Below are 12,169 nucleotides of genomic sequence, written 5' to 3'. Positions count from 1 at the left end.
GAAAGTCGTGGCTATGTCTAGTAGTAGTCTTAGTAGTAGTAGTAGTAGTCATTATTGGCGCCATAGGGAAAATGTTTTTGTAGTAATGAGGTGTTGTCATCGTTCGCCACCACACCTCAGCATGATCCACCACACCTCAGCATGATCCACCAACCCTGTAGTAGACATATTCTGATTACTGACCAAGAGACTCATTCTGGAGGAAACAAAAATATTACCTTGTACCGCACTGGCTAATGGAGGAACGAAAGTTATCGGATCTACGAATTAATTTGAAACAATCGGTTGCTGACAATATTAGCTGTGATTTTTTTTATTAATGTTCCTAATTAGCGAATATATTTTTACTGCTCTCAAAATTTAGTGGTATTGTCATTTATTACATAATTAATACCTGCTACCTCTGGATATAACAGGCTACGTTACTCTACGATCGAAGGTTAATTGGGAACAAAATGGTGTAGGGAGTCCGTGAGACAAGTTACCAACACGGCCCCTCATCGTTTCCCGACTAATCCAAAGAAAACACAATTGGGCCAACACCGCGATAACCAAAATAGTGACACCCACTACGTAAGCCACCTCGCCTGGGCCTGTATTCGACATTTTCAATCTAGCTGAGCGCGGGTCATCCCCAGCGGGCAGGAACCCAGGGGTAGGCGCTGGTGGGGGGCCCGTCGCCTCGTGGCCTGGGGCGGATGGGCTCCGAGCGGTGCAGATCAATGGCGCTTTGTCGTTGGGTTTTGTCTCGCGGCCGCTGGTGCAGACCTCCTCGTTACTGGGATTAGGGAGCGATGCTGGCTGCGTAGGAACCCCGGGGACCTCACGGATAATTAAGGAGATGAGCTGCAGGAAAGAGGTTACAGACGGATCAAGTCTTCGATTTTTTCTTGCTCGCTTTGTGTCTCGGGGATGTGAGAAATGTGCAAGAGGAAGGACACGAAAAGAGCTGTGATACACGGACAGAGAGAGATAGAGCGATAGGTAGAGAGAAATAGAGACCATCATATTTATAAAGAGAAAAGGAGACAGCGAGAAGGAGAAAATGACAGACAGAGAGACAGAAATAAAAAAGAGGAAGGAGGGGACAGAAGAAGACAGAGAGGTGGAGAGGTGCCAGCAAGATTAAGGGTGAGGGTGGGGCAGAAAAATCGAGCAAGTCACTTACTCACGGGCTGGACCCATTCCAGCTTATTGGTTTAGCTCAACTTCATAGTTGGCCTAGCTGTATGTGTACATGTACGCGTGTCTGTTTGTACCAGCGTGTGTAGGCCTGTGTTTACCCACGTGTGTACGTATACGTGGGTCTGTGTGTACATATACGCGAGTCTATGTGTACCAGCGTGTTTAATGTACGTTAGTCAGTATTTACCCACATGTATACACCTACAATTAACAATAAAACAATCTTGTTCTAGTCTTCCACTGATAACAAACACGAGGAAATGAGACTCCAAGCTCCCGATTCTCAAAGTTTCACACGTTGAATTTTCCCCTTAACTGGAGATGTAAAACACCTAAACGTCTCATTAAAGTTACTTCAAAATACAGAGAGAGAGAGAGAGAGAAAGAGAGAGAGAGACCCCAGAGATAAACAGACAGAGATAGAAAAAAAAGATAAAAACTAATAAAGATAAAGACACAAAGACGGAGAGATAAAGAGAAACAAAGAGAGAAAGGGAGAGAGTCTTTGAAGTTGTTTCCACCGTAAATATCGTCCACTGTCAGACTATAGACTCACAGACCCAGAACAAGAGAGCCTCGACCCTGATGCCCCAAGACTCTTAAGGGTAATATTTTTCACCTTAAGAATCTCAACAGTGGAGTTTGAGGGCTACAGGGCCAACCACCTGTCGAGGAGATGAACCCCTTGTTGATGACAGTTCACCTGCCTCTTGGAGAATCAGAGAGGTAAAGTAGTTAAAAAAAAAGTACTATAACATTCCTTAAGTAAAATATGTACACTCGAAATGTACTGTACTTAAAAAAAAAATATCTTTACAAACTTATACTGAGATAATATGACACAACGGACGAAGGATTTTGACCAACCCTACCGAGACAACAGGAGGTATAGTGTTCATTCTGAAAGTCATCGATCACCCCTAGTAAAGATAGTTGTTTTGAGTGACTGATTACAACAATGAATACCATCTGACTTTAGGTAATGCAGATACCAAAATGCTATGCTCTACCTTGTCTTAGTTACTGATGCAAATGAACTAAGAATTGAAAAAATGTTTACATATACATTACATTTTGACTTTAATGAGATTTGGTTGCATTAATTTATTTTATTAGAAGTTTGGAAGAGAAAAAACTGTAGTCAGAAGATCAACAATACAGAATATTGGAAAATAAACCTTAGCAAAATTATAAAGAAAAATGTATATAAAACAAAATTAAGTGTGTATGTTCTCAAAACTATTGGAATTGAGGAGGTCTTACTGCGCGCTATTAACCTCAGCTCTTGGGCGTTCAGGACACCAATCTCTATTAATATTGGCCGCTCTGCTGACCCTGCTGGAAGGAGGGAAGGATTGTGAGAATGAGTAGAGGGAGCTCCTGGAAAAAGGATTTGGTTAGATTAAGGTTAGGTTAGAATGTGGGGGGTTTTGAGATTGATATGGGAAGGGGAGGTTTAAAGGGAAGGGGGTTCTAAGGGTGGGGAAAGGGGTTTTCATGGGAGGAGGAAGGTTTCTTAAGGGAAAGAGGAGGGTTTTTTAAAGAAGGTGGGAGACGAACGGAAGACAAGAGGGTTGACTATCTAGAATTAGAAAGACGTTCAAGGTCTTAAAGAAGGTGATGAAGAAGAAGGAGAGTGACTTAGAGAGAGAGAGAGAAAGGTGAGTAAATAAGGGAAAAGGAAGGTAGGAGGACATGACTAAGGGGATTAAGAGACCCCAAGGGATGTAAGACCTGTGTGGAGGCATGATGAAGGGGTAGTGAGGCTCAGGGAAGAAAAAAGAGAGAAAGGTTTGGTGTAGAACGGAGAGGTGTGAGGAAGAGACTCGTGACCTATATGAGGAAGGAGCAAGACTTGGAGGAGAGGTTGGGTAGGTGAGGTAGAAGGAGGGTAGAAGAAAGGGATAGGGAGATGAGGTAAAAGGAGGGGATAGGGAGGTGAGGTAAAAGGAGGGGATAGGGAGGTGCAGTAGAAGAAAAGGATAAGGAGGTGAAATAGGAAGAGGGAGAAAACCGAAATTTAGATAAGGGGAGGAATGGGTAGGTGTAGATGTAGGAAGATTAGGTTAAGTAGTATAGGTAAACATGGGGGATGGAGAGAGACATGGGGGGGATGAGAGAGTTTTGGGAGGCTTAAAAGGAGGAGGCTAGGGGGGGTAGAAGTAGGTCGTGCGTACAACACTACCGGACCAAAGTTAGCAAGACCTTGGGGCTCAGGAGGTCAGGCCAGGCTGAGAGGGAGACCAAAATATTGATTTATTCACTCACAACATTGTACAGGGAGAGACAGTGAGACTACTTTTTCCTCCTCCTCCTCCTCCTCCTCCTCCTCCTCCTCCTCCTTCTCCTCCTCCACCTCCTCCTCCTCCTCCTCCTCCTCCTCCTCCTACTCCTCCAACAGGAAAAAACTTGTCTTGTTTTCCTGTTGTGGGTGAACAAGATGCCAGATGACGATATTTTACGTTTTTCTTATATGTTTTTTTTCTTTCTTCCAATACAAGTTGCCATGAGGATTGTTTTTAAGGGTAAGTTGCCATATCTCTTCTTTCCATAACTATTCTTTATTGGTTCCTGATGGTCACTCGTGATTGTTTTTGTTTCTTTCATGTTTGAGTTTGTGTCTCGTGTTTATGTGTTTTTTATTTATATATTTTTTTCATTCGTTTGTGTTTTTGTGTTTTTCTTGTTTTTTCGATTTTTTTTGTGTCATCTTTTTCCAGGATGATGGTTGTTGTTGTTGTTGTTGTTGTTGTTGTTGTTGTCGTCTCTCTCTCTCTCTCTCTCTCTCTCTCTCTCTCTCTCTCTCTCTCTCTCTCTCTCTCTCTCTCTCTCTCTCTCTCTCTCTCTCTTCCCCTATTTCAAGCTTGTCCCCTTAAGCTACGACACATATATGGATTCTCATACACAGTGAAACCTCTATTTAACGGACTATATGGAGAGGAATGTCCGTTATATCGAAGGTCCGTTAGATGTTAAATTCCATCTCACTGATTATGTGGAGAGAGAAGTTCATTATATCGAGAGTCCGTTATATGTGAAAGTTCGTTATATGGAGGCTTCACTAAGTAATTTTCTCCATTAACTTAAGATATAAGAAAATATACAACCTAAAGATAACACAACTAAGATAACATCACCTTAACGCAGCTAAGATAACATCAACTTAACACAACTAAGATAACATCACCTTAACGCAGCTAAGATAACATCAACTTAACACAGCTAAGATAACATCACCTTAACGCAGCTAAGATAACATCAACTTAACACAGCTAAGATAACATCAACTTAACACAGCTAAGATAACATCAACTTAACACAGCTAAGATAACATCAACTTGTCACTGAGACTCAACCCACACGTGATGTCTCCTCTCTGTCGTAGTCAAGATAAGAATGATATGAAATACTCTGAGACTGTGATTACCTCAGAGGTTAGGTTAGGTATGGTATGGTAAGGTATGGTTAGGTTAGATTAGATTTGGCTAGGTTAGGTATGGGAAAATAAGGTAAAAAAGATTTGGAAATTTTTCTCCCACGCGATGGGTCCAGGAGAGAGAGAGAGAGAGAGAGAGACTGTGTATGAGGATACAGTGTGTGTGTGTGTGTGTGTGTGTGAGTGTGTGTGTGTGTGTGTGTGTGTGTGTGTGTGTGTGTGTGTGTGTGTGTGTGTGTGTACTGTCCAGCACCATTCCTATCTCTCAGGTCTGTTCCTTCAGTTTTGCCTTAGGAGTAACGTAAAGTAGATTAGGTCAACTATCCCTTGTGGTCTTCACTTCTACCTCTACTACAATATTAAAGCACAGTAGAAGGGCCAGAGAGACAGATAAAAACAACAACTAGGGAAGAAAAAACGAGAGAACAGCAAACTTGGGGACTACATGACGTTTATAGAGTCCATATGAAAACGGAGGAAGAATACAGTGGGTGGTAAGTCCGCCTCGTGACTGTAAACTGCCGCCCGAGATCTGTTCTTCCGCGACTTCAATCTGTATCCGATTTTGAAAGACCTCCATCTTGAGTCAAAGTTTGGAGGAGGATGACGACTCACCTACGGCCGTAACTCACAAGAGAGACTCGAGCTTGAAACTTGTGATTTTTTGAGAGGAGAATCACGGAGTCGGAGAAGGGTTGGCTCAGCTGAAGTGGCCAGAGGGACGGGAGACTTGGTCGAGTGCCGCCTTAATAAAACAAAGACGTTTGTAGTTTCTTGTCAGCCTCCTTGGAGTGAGAGGGAATTTCCTGATCACTTGTGGTGCGAGCAAGAAAAGTTCTCAACAACATGGCAGCAGTGTTGTTTACCCCTCAGGCCAACTAACTTGGAGTTGAGATAATTGTTTTGAGTCGCTGGCAAGAGAGAGAGAGAGAGAGACTGGCACTGAGAGGTTCACGTTAAAGATGACGGCCGAGGTCTTGTACAGGTGCTGAGCTTACACCTGCTACTCCTCCTCCACTCATACAACACCGACTGTTATTGGTTCAAGCAACATCTGTAACTTCTGGTTCATACAACACAGTCTGGTGGTCGCTCATACAACATCTTCTGTCACTGGTTCACACTCACCCTTCTCCCGGTGGTTCAGACAACAGCTGCTAATGACAGTTTCCCCTCTCATCCTCTCGTACATCATTCGTTCATTGTTCCTCACTTCCTTTATCGTAAAGTAGGATAGAATATGGTAAATATAAAAGGATAAGATAAAACGAAAATAGCTACAATAAAGACCTGAAGTAAGATAACCTGATAAGAAATTGATTAAAATAGATAAAGGAAAGTTTTTGATGGAATACATAGTTGTGAGCACCATAACTCTACCACAGCCTCACCACATCATCAAACTGTTTAGTTATTGTGTTTGAGGGAGCCAAGGTCGTCTGTAGTGTTTATACCACCTTCAAACACCAACTGAAGCCTTATATTAAACCACTCTTGAATTTAATCTCAGAGGACATTATACAAATTAATAAACCTTAAGTTATCTTATTTTGGCTCATTAAATTCTACAAACTCAGAGTAGGTGAAGTAACTTTTAACAACTTTAGAAAGTCTCTGGAAACTAGCCAGAACTTCTCCCCCTCTCATCTACATTCTTGACGTTCTTAATTTAACACAAGAGGCGGATATGTGACCTTCACCATCACTCAACTCTCTCCTTTTACTTAAGATAGATACAAGTACAGTCCCCTTCACTAGTGCGTTTACAGGGGCTCGTCATATAAACATTCCATTAATCATTACCTTTGAGATATTTGTTTTAATAGTGTTTTTAATTTTATTCCAAAGTGTGTTTACTATTGCGAGTTTCCTTCTGTCGAATGTAAACAAACACAGGGCTGCCACCCTGTACAAAATCTGACGAGCCCCTGTAAATCCACTAGTGAAGGAGACTGTACCAACTAAATTTTTTTGTAGTCATTAAACACTATCACAGACTGCTAAATTTACTTAATACTAAAGATATGAGTTATACCATTTATTTATTTTGATTCCAGGTGTAAGAGAAGGTACCCAGCCAGGTAGACCCCGTCACAATGAAACACTGAAGCTTGGCGGTAACATCCAGGTCTAATATAGAGCACTACTAGCACTACCTACTGAAGCCTCTAGCAGATAACACACCCACGGTAACCTGAGCCCAAGGCAAGTATATGTTTCTCACTGTTCATTCCTCAAAACATAGACAAAGTTTACATAACATTTATTTATTGCTGGTTGGAAATGGTGTTGGGATTTAGGAAGAACTGTTGCACTTGTTCGTGTCAAAGGAAAACCTTGAGAAAGACCTTTGACGTGGGGCTAAAGTGTTTTGTGCAGAGAGGGAAATACTTAGTGTGGGGGGAAAAATGTAATCTGGGCGGCAAGATGAAATATATTGGGGCGGCAAGATGAAACATATTGGGCGGCAAGGTGAAATATATTGGATGAGTATAGTCAAATATATTGGGTGGGTGGGGGGGGGGCGGTGTCTTTAGCACGGAAACATATTACGCCACAAGGTAAAATATTCCTCGCAGCAAGGTGAACTATTATACGCGGTAAGATACAATAGTTGTTGTTTTTTGTTGCGCAAAGTAAGAGAAATAATTTGCGCGTCAAGATTAAGTATTTTGTGTTGGAAGCGAAAATATTCATCGCGGGAAGTAAAAATATTTTGCGCGGGAAGGGGAGCACAGTGGGCTAAGTAATTCGATTATAGCACAGCTCATTGCCCTGATATCTCATCAATATAAGCGAAGGCGCCATCACACTACATAATCAATCACCCCCGCCTCGCCTCACAATATCCTCACGTCACACTTAACACGCCGCCGCCCTCACGCTGCTGTCTAAACCTTCCCCACACTATCCTCCCCGGATGATAGGGAAGAGTATATGACCTCTTCACGCCACTGCATCAATGTTAAAATCGATTGGATTAAAATTGATGACTAACTATAACACGGATTTAATAGAAGTTATTGGGTGATTTCCAGATATGGTTAGGTTAGGTTAAGTATCAGGATGACTTATACCATACAATACAGTGAAGACCTCAACATCATGTACAGAGACCCACACACCTTCACCCTGATCACTTGTCAACCAACTCACTACCGTAGCCTCCATCAACAGTCCATACAACCACTCCTGAAGTCACAACTGTAGATCTTCACAAACAGAACCATTAAGATCACACCAATATGACATCTATCACCACCACAACGATGTAACCTGTTATTGTTATGAGAATCGCTGAAAAACAATCTTAGTTACAACAGCGTGACTCCTACTCCTCTCCAGCAGCTCTCAACGTGGCCACTATCACGACATATTAAGGTCGCTACCGGCGGCCTGTGAGCGGGTGTAAGAAGGGAAGTTGAAGACATTTTAACCTCGACCACTGATTTTCCTTCTTGATTTTCTTGATCCTTAAAGCGATATTGCCACTCCTAAACACATCTCCCTCACACTCACAAACACGGATGTTGACTTTTCCATCCAAAGGGAAACCCCACAAAAAATCGACTTGATGTAAACGGCAGAGTTGGAAAGGGGATAAATTTTGAGCCCACAAAGAGCAGGTTGTGCGCGGAAACTGTTGAGGGTCGGAGCGCTGGCTGGAAGGTCGCTGTGACAAAACAATAGCAAAGTCATCTATTTGGTTAATGAGGCTCGTTCTTCGGGAGAGACCCAAAGGCGGAGCTAAGTTACGACCGAGTAAATATTGGTACTGAGTAGCGACGGAAATCGTTAGTCCTCCTGGTGACTTCTAGCCAGTCACCAGGGGGACTTGTGACGCTCAAGACTGTTGTGGTTCAGGATTCGGAAATTCAAAGACTCGTGAGGTGGAATTTGTACTTTTGTAGGAGTGAGATCGTATCCAGCCGACTCACGAGGTCCTGCGGCACGGGAAAAAATATCAACCAAAATACATTCAACATTAGACTAACGCTGAACGGTACCCTAAAACGTCCACTTTGTATTCAGTTCAGAAAAAGGAATAAATTACGGAGAAATCTGTAAATCCAGACCTTGTTGTGTTATGGTGATGTATGGTGTTATGGTGATGTGTGGTGGAGGATGGTGTTATGGTGATGTGTGGTGGAGGATGGTGTTATGGTGATGTGTGGTAATGTATGGTGTTATGGTGATGTGTGGTGGTGGATGGTGATGTGTGGTGGAGGATGGTGTTATGGTGATGTGTGGTGGAAGATGGTGTTATGGTGATGTGTAGTGGAAGATGGTGTTATGGTGATGTGTGGTGATGTATGGTGTTATGGTGATGTGTGGTGGTGGATGGTGTTATGGTGGAGATTGGTGTTATGATAGTGGATGGCTAGTGCTATGGTGAAGAATAGTGTTATGGTAATGTATGGTAATATTATGGACGGTGATAATATGAGATTCAAGAATATAAAAAAAACAAACCCATTCTGCTTTTACAATTGCATTTAAAGGCGAGAAAAAAAACACCAGCATTGAAATCTTTGACGCTAAAACACGATGTTGTTACTTTACACGTCCTGACACACACACACACACGTACAAGGGCTACAATACAACCATACGTCATAAAACTACCTTTCTAATTGCTACCTTGTAACTAGAAAAAAAATACACATTACTTTCTTCAAATTATATTATCAAAACATCATTGTCAGTTTCAACACAGCTTGATAAACACACAAAAAACATCCTTTGAAAACATTCGCTACGTCTTGTAAAACATTCTTACTTCTAAAAACATTCACTACTTCTAAAACATTCTCTACTTCTAAAAACATTCGCTACTTCTAAAAACATTCACTACGTCTTGTGTTTTTCGTAAGAGTCATTTTTATCCCCCGATGCACAAACTAGCTTCATCGTCTCTGAGATGCGTAGCCAAGCTTTTTCCTGTTTTCCCAGGGGTTAAACTTGATCCTTCAATATTTGCTATGAAAAGTTTATCTGTTTACCCCACGACATTGAAGACTGCTAATTTAGTTTAATTTTTTTGGGGGGAGGGGGAGGTGGGAGGGAAGGAGAGGGTGGTAGAGAGGGATGAGATTGATGAGTGGGGGGTGAAAGGGATGGTGGGAAGGGTGGAGGAAAATAAGGATTGTTGAAGGGAGGGAGGGAGGAAGGGAAGGAAGGGAGGAAGGAAGGGTTGGTGAAAGGAGGTGTGGACTCAGTCGTGTTTTTATCTCCAGGAAATAGTGAGGACCATCTTGAGTTACATATGGCTCTATGTGTGTGTGTGTGTGTGTATCATGAAACACACACACACACACACACACACACACACACACACGCCTAGGGAAATGTTTGAATTATTTAGAGTTGATCAATAAGAGAAGTCATAAGTACTATCCCCATAAGGTCTTAGATATACTTTAAGCTCCCTAGATGTTATTGTTAAGTATCTTTTAAGAACCATCGCCTTATGTAGTGTGTTTTGATTCTCTCGTTAGTAACATTATTTAGTTCATCTTGTAATCCTCATTGTCGTCTAAGTTTTCTCAAGTTAAAAAAAAATACCTCAATTTATACTCCCGTTTTCTTCATCTGCTCTTTGAAGTAGTGTTTTATTTGAAGGGTTTTCTTTAGCTGTGTAATATGAAGGTCAGAATCCATTAGCAGTGTAAATAAGGGATCAAAGAAGGAGTATTTACCGCCCCTCTTACTCTCGTGTTCACCCCACTAGTGCCTTAGCCCGAGAGGTGAGTTCCTCCTGGGAATGAGAGAGTCGTGTTGTTCTTTGCAAATTTTATATTGTGGAAATGAGCCATCAAGTGCCACCCCCCACCGGCCTCAAGCAGGTTAGCCAGAAGCCCTCGCAACACCTTTGGCTGGGTATAGTGTTTTCGTATTATAAAATTGTTACACCTTTCTGGGGTTCACGATCCAAGTAAATTCTCAAGGGCCACCAACTTCACCCTCCTCCTGCTCCTGCTGTTGTGTTGGGGCGGCATATGAGTAGCTTTCAGGATAATACATATAGCAGGTACAGTACCACCTGAATACCACTTGAACTCTGAGTTGATGATATTTCTTCTTACCTCCACCTGTGTTTTAATTAATTTACAAAGATTATATTCATTTCTATTTACATATATTCTTACATATCATCACAGGGATAAGACCCAATGTGCAGCGAACGTTGTCTTATCTTGATCACTAATACCGAGGCGGTGGAAGAATTACATTAGCTCGATTCTCTGGGGTCTCCGAGAGGTTCAGTGCATGTAGAGTCGAACTAACCCAAGGACTTTAGGTCAGTGTTGCCATAGTGTTAAAGGATGACTGTGAAATATCTTTACTTTATAATATACACATAATTCCTTTCTGTAAATTAATCTGTAAATAGAGACGAACATGTAAATAATAACTTAAATAATACTGATTTTAAATGAACAACACCTTTACTGACCTGGTGTTGTCCAGGTAGCCACATAGTGTTTACGTTTCGTTATCTCAAGTTCTGAGTTTATAAAATAGCTCTAAAATGCCAACCCCAAGAGAGACTAAAAACCTTCTGCTCTTCAAATCCGTTCCCATGATACACAAATCCCCCTAGCGGACATTTCAGTCATTAACTATATAAACAATACACCTGGTCAATGAGATTTAAGTTATGAAAAAGACTTATGTTAGTATCAGTATATTTCACTTATTTTTAATGATATATTTCGATGCTTAACTATAACTAAAACAACTTTATGGTGAAGATTTTAATTATCTATGAAAAAAATATGAAATAATTGATAGAAATCTTAATATATCACAGAAGTTGTATTGCATTAAATTAATATATACTGCAGTAATTAGTTGTTTGATTAATTTCACGTTGATGTCCTGTGATCATTTAGCATTTTTAATTAAGTTTATAAGAAAGAATTATAAGTTTTGATTAGATATATAACTTAAGATGTAACTGAATAATATAAAATAGTATAATACCACTTTAATAATATAGTGATAACAACTCAACATACTATATAAAAAATATATCTGTTTTACTTATTATATGTTAACTATACAACCATTTACCTAACCTAACCAACCACGTCTACTCACATCTGACATTTCTAACTTACATAGACTCAGAATCGAAACTGGAGTCTTATGGTTGAACGAACCCGTAAACATCCTTAACAAAAGCAAGGTAAGATATCCTCTGGTCACAAACTGTTATAAACCTGACAACATTGGTGGAAAAAATGGGTCACTTTGGTGGTAATGATAAGACGCTGTGGAGAAGTGAAAACTGTGAGGAGATTAAGTTGGTTGATGGTGACAGAGAGTGAATCTTTGTTGTTGTTTTTGGTGATTGTAGGTCAATTAATATATCTAAAGGTGTGTGTGTGTGTGTGTGTGTGTGTGTGTGTGTGTGTGTGTGTGTGTAGTATGTGGTCTGTGTGTGTTATGTGTAGTATGTGATCTGTGTGTGTTATGTGTAGTATGTGGTCTGTGTGTGTTGTGTACGGTTTGGAAAATGAAGAAAACTTTGTCTTATGGATA

Source organism: Homarus americanus, unplaced genomic scaffold (assembly GCF_018991925.1).
Source record: "Homarus americanus isolate GMGI-L3 unplaced genomic scaffold, GMGI_Hamer_2.0 scaffold21824, whole genome shotgun sequence".
Classification (NCBI taxonomy): Eukaryota; Metazoa; Arthropoda; class Malacostraca; order Decapoda; family Nephropidae; genus Homarus; species Homarus americanus.
This window is presented reverse-complemented; position numbering follows the sequence as displayed.